The sequence below is a fragment of the Hordeum vulgare genome, chromosome 4H, assembly GCF_904849725.1.
Source record: "Hordeum vulgare subsp. vulgare chromosome 4H, MorexV3_pseudomolecules_assembly, whole genome shotgun sequence".
Taxonomy (NCBI): Eukaryota; Viridiplantae; Streptophyta; class Magnoliopsida; order Poales; family Poaceae; genus Hordeum; species Hordeum vulgare.
In genome coordinates, this window is record NC_058521.1 from 594,560,051 (window position 1) to 594,570,067 (window position 10,017).

Sequence of the window (10,017 nt, forward strand, 5' to 3'; positions counted from 1 at the left end):
AGCAGGAGGTGTTGGGTTGGGTGTAGGGGGGCGAAGCGGCGTTTGGATTTTGCTTCTGGGTTACAGGGCCAGCTCCCTCTGCGCTTTTATCGTCGGCGACGAAACGCGTCGGGCGCGCAGAGGAAAAGCAGCTCCTCGTTTCCTGTTCCATCGGACTGTGCGAGTGGGAAATGTGAAGGGCGTTTCAGATCGACACGGCTTTCTGTTCCAACCTCTTCTCTTCCCGGCGTGTGCACGCGTACAAGTTCTAGGAGGATCGATTTTTTCCTTTTGGCAAAAAGTTGGGGAAAATCCATTTTCTTTTTCGTAAAAGAGGACGTAACTTTGGAATCCTATAATAACTTAAGATGATACTCTATATGATAAGAAAACCAGGGCCAAAAAAATGATAATTAGCCTAGCTGTCAGTCGTAGTGATCGGTAATCCAAGCCGGACGAACCAAGCGGCCTCGTGTAGGAGCATCTCTAGTAGACTCCATGTAATGCGGATGTCATTTACAGTTCGCCAAAAACGAGTTTTATGGACTGGCGCGGGTACGAACAGACAGATTCCTCAAAACAGACTCGTATAAAAGCATATTCGCATAAGATGCTGCTATACGGGTCGTCAATGCGGGGTCTGCTCGGACGTCAACCTGTCGACCCGTAAACCAAATAACTCGTAAATCAGAGAATTACTCATCATGTGCAAAATAAGTAGAATATTAATATTACAAATACAGTAATCATTCAAAATATAATAATTATTCAAATCACCGTAGCAAACTAAATGAATGTCACACATGAATACAAAACTTGTCCCGTAAATAAATCACACATGAATGAAATGAAAATGAATGGGAAAATGGAATGTTACTATTCCCCAGCACTTTGTCAAGGGTGCTCAATGAGATCTTTCTGAAGTTGACAGTGGGTGTTTGCATTTTCAATCTTCCTGTAGGTGTGAAGAAAAGCTCTGATTCGGTTAGGGTCTCTAGCTGATTTGACACGGCTGCCCACATTGTTATAGAAGAACTCTAAGTTCATGTCTCTCTCATCTTCGAGAATCATATTGTGAAGAATAACACAACATGTCATGATGTTTTTTAAGGATCGCTTGTCCTAAAACCGAGCAGGACCACCAACAATGGCAAACCTTGATTGCAAAACCCCAAATGTTGTTTCAATGTCTTTTCGGGCTGCCTCTTGTGCCCTTGCGAATTCAGACTTTTTCCTATTTATGGGGTCTTTGATGCTCTTCACAAATGTGCACCGAGAAGGGTATATACCATCTGCAAGATAATATCCTTTTGTATATTCATGCCCATTAATAGTGTAGTTGCAAGTTGGAGCATCACCACTAGCAAGTCTAGCAAGCAAATGAGACTGTTGCAACACATTTATATCATTTAGAGTACTCGGCATATCAAAAAAGCAATGCTAAATCCATAAATCATGTGAAGCTATGGCCCCTAGCACAATTGTTGCATCACGAGACTTGCCACAATACATTCCCTGCCATGCTTTTGGGTAATTTTTCCAAGTCCAATGCATGCAATCTATGCTTCCTAGCATGCCAGGCCAACCTATTATTTCATTAAATGCCATCAATTTTTTTGTGTCTTCCTCGTTCGACGCCCGAAGATATACAGGACCAAAGACACGGACAATCACTTTGGCAAACCTATGCACTGACTCAATTATACTATCTTCCCCAGTGCGAAGGTACTCATCGGTATAGTCAGCCGGAACGCCGTATGAAATTACCCGCATAGCTGCTGAGATTTTCTGATATGCACTAAATCCCTTCAAGCCCGCGACATTCCTTCTTTGAGTAAAATATCGACAATTCGCCTCGCAAGCTTGAACAATTATAACAAAGAGGGATCTACGCATACGGTACCTTCTTCGGAAGAGGTACGACAGGTATATTGGATTGACGACGAAGTAGTCTCGCATCAGCATCTCGTTGCCGAGATGGCGATTCTGAGGAATGCAAAAGACGACCGACAGTCGATCAACGCCGCCTCTTTCGGTTCTCGTCTTCGTGCTCCTTCACGGCCAGGGCCATCACCAAGCTCCGCTCGCGAAATGTGAGAAGCATCCTCTCAACATCCGAGTCATGCGAAGAGGATGAATTCTCGAGAAAAACTTCTCGCACAGGCTCAATTCCATCTCCGGCGGTGGCTCTCTCGCCGCCGTGGATTGGCGTATCCAAAGGAACCGGTGCAGCGGCTCGGCGGAAGAGGGAAGCGGCGAACGAGCGGCGCGATTCGCCCCGAAGATTCGGCTAATAGCGGCGCCCACGGCCGGCGGTCGACCGGGGGAACAAATGGCGGCGCGGCGGTGGAAGGGGTGGGGAAAGGACGCGGGCTGAAATGTCCATCCCGCCAACCGTTTCCTGCGATACAGGGCATCGCATAGGCGAGGCGGAAACCTGTGTTTTCGCAGGTCACGGAGGGAATTTTGCCGCGCCCCTTAAAATAATTTTACGGGTCGAACGAGTTTGTAGAGTCTGGTGTGGCAGCATTACCCGTCCCGACCCTTATTTTGACAGTTATTTTATGGGTTGAAACATTATACGTGGTCAGCTGGAGATGCTCTAAAAGGCAGCCCCAATTCACTCAGCACTACAAAAACGCTAAAAGAAAGCACAGCAAAACGACCAAGAACCTTTTTGAAAAAAATGCAGAAAGGCGTGGCTGTTCCTGGATATGGGTGCACCCACATGAACAGTAAAAAAGTTTAAAAATAAAAAATTATTTAAGAAAAAAATCAAACAGGATGATTTTTTTTTTTTTTTTTTTTTGCAAAACTTTGTGAGCAAATAGCATGTGAGGGACTCTCACAAGACAAATCACTGCTCAAAAGAGCACAAAACTTTGAACGCTCGTTTTGTTATTTCGGTTGTGAGCACTTTGAATGTTATTCTTGAAAGAAAAGCATGGTAATAAAAAATGATCTTGTTTGATGTCTACAAATTTCAATTTTTTGTATTTTTTTACTTACTGTTCATGCAGTTGTAGGTGCACCCCGAAGTGGATCAACATTTTCTAAATAAGGTATGGACTCTATTTAATTTTATAACTAAAAGCATGATAAGTATTTTGAAACAGAGAGAGGGTACATAATAACATTTTTTAGGAAATACACCAATTACTTTTCTATATGCACAATAAGCATTTTCTAAAATGATGAACATGCTTTAAATACTCGCTAAGCATTTTAAAGTATACAATGGACATTTTTTAAATGCATGATGAAACATTTTTAAAACAGGAGGAATATTTTTTACATATAGCTAGAATACATTACGAAAAATTCGAAATGCATCATTAATGTTTCATAAATCACATTGAACACATTTGGAAAACATGGTGAACATTCTTTAGAAAAAGATAATGTTTTTTCAAAACACGAAATATATTGTTGTAGAACATGACAAACATTTATGAAAATATAAGTTGAATATTTCAAAACATTACAAACTTTTTTTAATACAGCAAAAAAATTCAAATACAATCGAACATTTTTTAAAAACATGCTGATTTTTTGTTCCATACAACATTAATAGTTTGCACACATAAAAAATTTCCTTCAATACACGTCAACTGTTTTGAAGTAAATCAGGAATATTTCTGAAAACATTTCCTTCAAGGTTCATATACTTAATGATCATTTATAATACACAATAAGTATTTTACTAAATAAATAATAATTTAGAAAAAACATAAAACAATTTTAGTGCATTATGTAAAGTCTCCTAAATAAACAGGGTCGTAAGTCGTACTATACTTGGTTGTATGAAATAACGAACATTCCTTAATAAAAAATGACTTCCTTTAAATAATTGTGAATTTTCAGAGCACTTAATAAATAATTCTGAAAACGCTATAGACAGTATAATAGAGCTTCAACATTTTTTTACATTCACACTTAATACTTTTAAATATATGCTGAATATTATGTTATAGACGATAGAAAAATAGCCGAGATAAAAGATAAAGTATCAGAGAAAAGGTAAATTAACGTAATGAAAGGAAAGCCAAAGGATTACTTTATACAAAAATAACAAATCAAAGGGATGCAATAAAATTAAAGGAATACGTATAATAAAACAAACAAAAAATCCGAATCAATATTTGGTCCTTCCAATCATTTCTGAACATGATACAGGAACTCCTATGAAGAGATTCAAGCACGAGATAGCTCCCTGCAGCCACGCGCTGGCGGACGGATCATGTACATGTAAATGTTCACAATTGAGAAAAAACAAAAAAGAACCGCCAAGATATAAAACGTAAATTGTTAATACAAAAAAATATGATTTTTTAAAAAGTTCATTAATACACAAAAAACATTAAATTTGAAAAACAATTCATTGAAATTGCAAAAAATATAACAAATTTGGAAAAAAGTTCATAAATTTTCCAGAACTTTCTGCAAAATTGGTTGACTTTAAAAATGATTCACAAACATTGAATAGAAATCTAAAATTTAAGAAAAAATAGCTAAATTGACCAGCCCAGCGTGAAGGTCATGATGTGCCCGTTTCCAAAATTGATAGTAACGAACGCCCAAAGCACCAAGTAGGATATGCTCAAGGTTTCTCAATAGCACCGATCCACCGCAGTCCAGTATTGTGTCTGCGTGCAAGTTTGTTCTACGATTTTTATCATTTTTCTCATTGTTTTTATTGGTTTTCTTTGGTTCATCCTGGTTTTTAAATGTGACTTGTGAATTGTTAATATACCTCATGCAAGTTTTACAAAAAATAGTGTGGAAGCCTTTTGTTTATGCATTGTACTTTTTAAGTATAAAAAAGCAGTTTACTTGTGAATTGTTAATGTACCTCATGCAAGTTCTATAGAGTATAGAGAAAAGTATGCTTTTGGTTCCTCAAGTTTCCGGAAAATATAGAATTGGTCCCTTAAGATTTTTTGGTATACATTAGGTCCTTCAAGTCTCAAAACCGGATAAGTTTGATACAAAACCAGATTTTAAGGGCGTTGACAGTGTTATACTTTCTCCTCTTGAAATTCTTCGATCAAAAATTCTTCTGTGACATTGTTGATGACAAAATGGTGGCTTCTATTTTCTTTTTGACTTTTATGTCTACAATACAAGGGCCCTTTGTTTCACATGGTGGTGTCGGTTCTTTCGTTTATTCATTGTTACTATTATTTTTCATAAGAACAAAAGGTCAGGTTGGCCATCTCGGTGATAACAACACAGTAACAAACTACTCCATCCGTTCTTAAATATAATTCCTTTTAGAGGTTTCACTAGTGGACTACATACAAATGTATATAGACATACGTACTTTAGAATGTAGATTCACTCATTTTGTTTCGTATGTGGACCACAAGTGAAATCTCTTAAAAGACTTGTATTTAGAAACGGGGGGAGTACATGGTAAGGAGGTGGCTCGTTAATCAAGGATATCTTTTCGTCGCCATATGTTCAAGGATTTGATTTTTTATTTATTTCTGGAGTTCCTTGTACTATCATGACATTGATGAATACATCGGAAGTTCTTTCACAAAAGAAAATAGATCAAGGGTCAACAAACTACTGCATTAATAGGCAGATCGTGATAAAACAAGGTCGGGATTTTTAGTTGTATTAGGACTTTCTTTTGTGAAAATCCCTCCAATTTAGTTATTTCATGGTTGTATTAGGATTTTTTAGCTGTATTAGGATTTTTAGTTATGTGTTTCTGGATTTCAGACTTGAGAAGAAAAAAGAAATCCCTCCAGTTTCCAGTAACGTCAGGCTTTACGTCAGCTACGTACAGAAGACAGCTACCGGCGACAAAGACTTTGGGAGTCAACCTTCTCTGAGCTTGACAAATCTCGTCAGCGTAGATATCCTCGAGATCAGGGAGCATATTCCATCACCATGAACGTACTACGCATCCGATGTCACTAGCTAGGGACGAGCGACATCTACGCCGATGACGTGAGGCGATCACCATATTGTCTCCAGTGAAGTGGTGATGCCTCGCCAGCGGTGAACGAAAGCGAACGAAATGCAAGGATACACTGTCATTGTACCCATCGACACACAATCGGTTGGTAAACCAACATTATCTTTTGCCTGACAAGCTAAGCTACTAGTAGCTTGTTGCCACAAAGTCAAGGAGAGAGAAGATACTATACTATACCCGTTTCAACTCTAGATGCTCGATTGATTAAGTGATCTGTCAGGCTCTAGTTTATTGCTGTTAGCATTTCGATGCTTTCACGTACTCTTTTTTTAACATAAATAAATGCAGGCATGAGGTGGTTTTACTTACATGCTTGACTTGCGTCGTAAGCAGGTTAGGGGGTTAAAGTATGCAGCTGTTTTGTTGTCTGTGACCCTACGGTGTTTCCTGGAAATTTCTCAAACAATGACGTATTTTTTTGTACAAGCAGCCCCTAACAGGCTTACACTCTGGCTTTTAGATGAGATCATTGGATGAACTCACACACAAAAAAAAAAACATTTAGAAATTGTGAAAACTTATGAAAATTTTCTTCGCAATATACTTATTGGTTAGCTCGTCAGCTCCAAAATTTCAGCGGCTGCCGAGCCCGAGAGGGGCTAGGGTTTTCACACGAAGCTGTGGCACATAGAGAGGATCATAGGACCCACAACGATGCCTCCAAGGATACCCGCAAACATTTGTCGTGACCCCGAATACATTAATTATTGAGTTATATGTTATGTGGTAATGTTTCAGAATAGTTGTAGTTACAGAAGTATGGGTGAATTTAGATATTTACATATTTCTCCGTTTTAAGTGATTGATGTTATAGTTGTCTTTAACTGCTTGTGTTTGTATTTTATTGTTACTATATAGTGGTGTAGGGATATTAAAAATATGTTAGCTTGCCATAGCTAATGCCGAATTATAATTTTATAATGATGTTACCACAATACATGATTATATTAGGTGTTGCTTTCGTGGAAAGATCCCATTCGTGATGCTTTGGTAAAAGAAAGCAAACACCCGAGAGTGCTTCAAAAATGAGCATTTTAGAATACCAGTTTTGTTTTTCTGTCACGAGAACATCGGTTGTCATTTTTACATGCAAATTTGTACGGTTGTAGAATGTTCAAACATGTGTGTGACCAAAAACATATATCATATTTTTTGCATTTCAATTTATTTTATAAAATTTTACTGTTCATTACGGACCACCACTGGTTTACTTATTACTGGGTCCATGGATTTATGAGCTCATTGTTTTTAAATACCGAAACCTGATTGGGGAACGTTTGTACCAGGCAATCCGGTCGAGTCTTCTGTCGAAGCGCTACATTGGATCCAAACAGATCATGCGGTTAGAGCATGGTTAATAGTATAGCCAACAGCTGGCTATAAGCAGTCTTATAGCCCACCTTATAGTTAGCTTGTACAATAATTAGCTATAAAAGAGTATTACTTTTATCATATATGGCCCATGTTTCATTCTCACAAAGCACCTAGGAGCACGTGCTAGAGCTGGCTCTTCACGAAGAGCCCGCTTACCTTCTCTCTCCTCTTCTCTCTCATCCAACTCAGCAGAAATATAGTATTTTAATCCTTACAGCCTGCTGACTGTACCTTATTGTACTTGCTCTTATGCATGCACCCCAAAAGGGGTCAAACCTTATTGCTTCGCACATGAACCTTCGCCGCTCGTTTCCTTTGGCATCTTCGCCTCCACACCATCGTCATCTCCCCTGACCATGCACGAGCCTGATTCCTCTTACCTGGCACGCACCGAGTCACCATAGCCGCCGAAGACGACGAGGGATGTCTTCATGGGTCGGACGTCGGCGCTGGAGACGGCGCACTGGACCGATGCGACAGGGACGCCATTTTTTCAGTCATCTTTGTGGTGGCCTTGATGCAACAGTCACCATGGATGTGCCCATAAAGAGCTTCACCTTTTTTTATTGAATGCCGCAACCGTCGTGTCAGGTGCTACATCCGATAACAAGGGATGTTACAACCGATACACCTTTTTGTTGGAACCAAAGTTGGTTTTGCCGCGGTCTTTGTTTGCTGGAACCAATGTTTCATTTTTCTACTACCAGTTGCTTCATTTGCTACTACGGGCGGCGGTGATATTTTCTTTGCTACATCATTCGTGAAGATGTTGCGACCTCGACGACCGGCAACAATGTTCTTTTTTGGCTGCAAACCATGGCATTTTTTGCTACTATTGGCGACCGGGTTTGCTACCACCATACACAGTCTCGGGCCAACGTTGATATTGTTTTTGCCACAACAACGTCGTTTTTTTGCTGCAACAATCATCCACCGAAGCTACAACTGGTTAACATTTTTGCTACAATGATGAGGACGTTCATGAGCGGCGAGGTTTTTTTCCTGGAGCCGATACACTCTTTTGCTACAACCGGACAACTATTTTAGTACTATCAACACACCTTAGAGCATCTCTAGTGGATGGTGTATATTTAGACGTGTATATGTTCATATACACGTCCATATACACGGCGTGGAAATTATACACGTCTAGTTTTTCAGTAGAACGTGTAAATTAGGACGTGTATATTCCCCTCATTCTTTTCCCCGAGCTTCGCCGCATTGCAGCCGTCTCCCTCGTCGCCGGCAGCCTTCCCCGTGGCATCCAAGATGTCCATGGACTCGAGGGTGCCTCCCTCGTTCCATTCCCATCTCTAGGGTGACCGGTGGACCACCACAGCGACGGTCCCAACCTCGTCTCCGACGAGTACCCGAAGCCCTGCAGCAGGAGATCCGGCCAAACTGGGGTGAGGACGGCGCGGCCGGGCCGCAGGCGGCGTGGGCGGGACGGGCGGGCGTCCGGGCACAGGGAGCCCCGGCCTTGCTTCTCAGGGAGGAGGAGGCGGCGGCGGACCGGCGGGCGGCGGCCGGAGGAAGGGCCCGCCCGGGCCGCGCGGATCGGAGCCCGGCGCGCGCGCCGGACGCCCCGCTCGCCCGAGACAGCGCCCCCGGACAGCGCCGCGCACCCCGCCGCCGCGCACCCCGCCCCGCACGGCGCGGCGCACCCCGCCGCCGCGCACCCCGCCCCGCCGTCGCGCAGCCCGCCCTGCACGGCGCCGCGCACCCCGCCCCGCCGTCGCGCAGCCCGCCCTGCACGGCGCCGCGCACCCCGCCCCGCACGGCGCCGCGCACCCCGCCCCGCCGTCGCGCACCCCGCCCCGCACGGCGCCGCGCAGCCCGCCCCGCCGTCGCGCAGCCCGCCCCGCACAGCGCCGCGCACCCCGCCCCGCACCCACGAGCGTGGCTAGCTCGTGTTTATTTGCACGACGAGTAGCCTCGTGGATGGACGTGTATAACTTCCACGTCCGTATACACGTTCCACTGGGAGGCATTTTTCTACTAGCAACGTGTATATTTACCATCCACCTCCATATACACCATCCACTAGAGATGCTCTTAGGGAGAGTAAAAATCTTTTGCGAGGGGCGTCGTCAAAGGTGCTTCCACCGGCGATCAGCGGTATCAAAAGCTGCGGCCGTTGCCCCAGAGCTGCGACCATCGCCACGAGGAGCTGCAACGATACTGATTTCTTGCTTCTATGAACGACATTTTTGCTACATCCATTCATGAAACCCCGACACTGTTTCACACGCAGCGAAATGTTGATGATGGGTTGCAGCGAGCCACGGCAATGACAACGAGCGTAGCGACGAGCAGAACAACTATCTACTCCCCCCGTACCTAAATATAAGTCTTTTAAGATATTTCACTAGGTGTCTACATACGAAGCAAAATGAATGAATCTATATTCTAAATTATGTCTATATACATCCGTATGTAGTCCATTAGTTAAACCTTTAGAAAGACTTATATTTAGGAAGGGAGGGAGTAGCATGGAGCGAAGGGCGGTGTGGTGCTGCACGAGATGCGGGGCCAGTGCTAGGAAGGAGAAGCTCAAGGGCAAACCGTTTTTTGTCTGATCCAATGGCCCATGCGGATCGCATCCGACGGATCACACTCGGCCGACCGAAATTTTAGGCCCATGCACAGGCGCCTAGTAACTGCCAACCGAATTG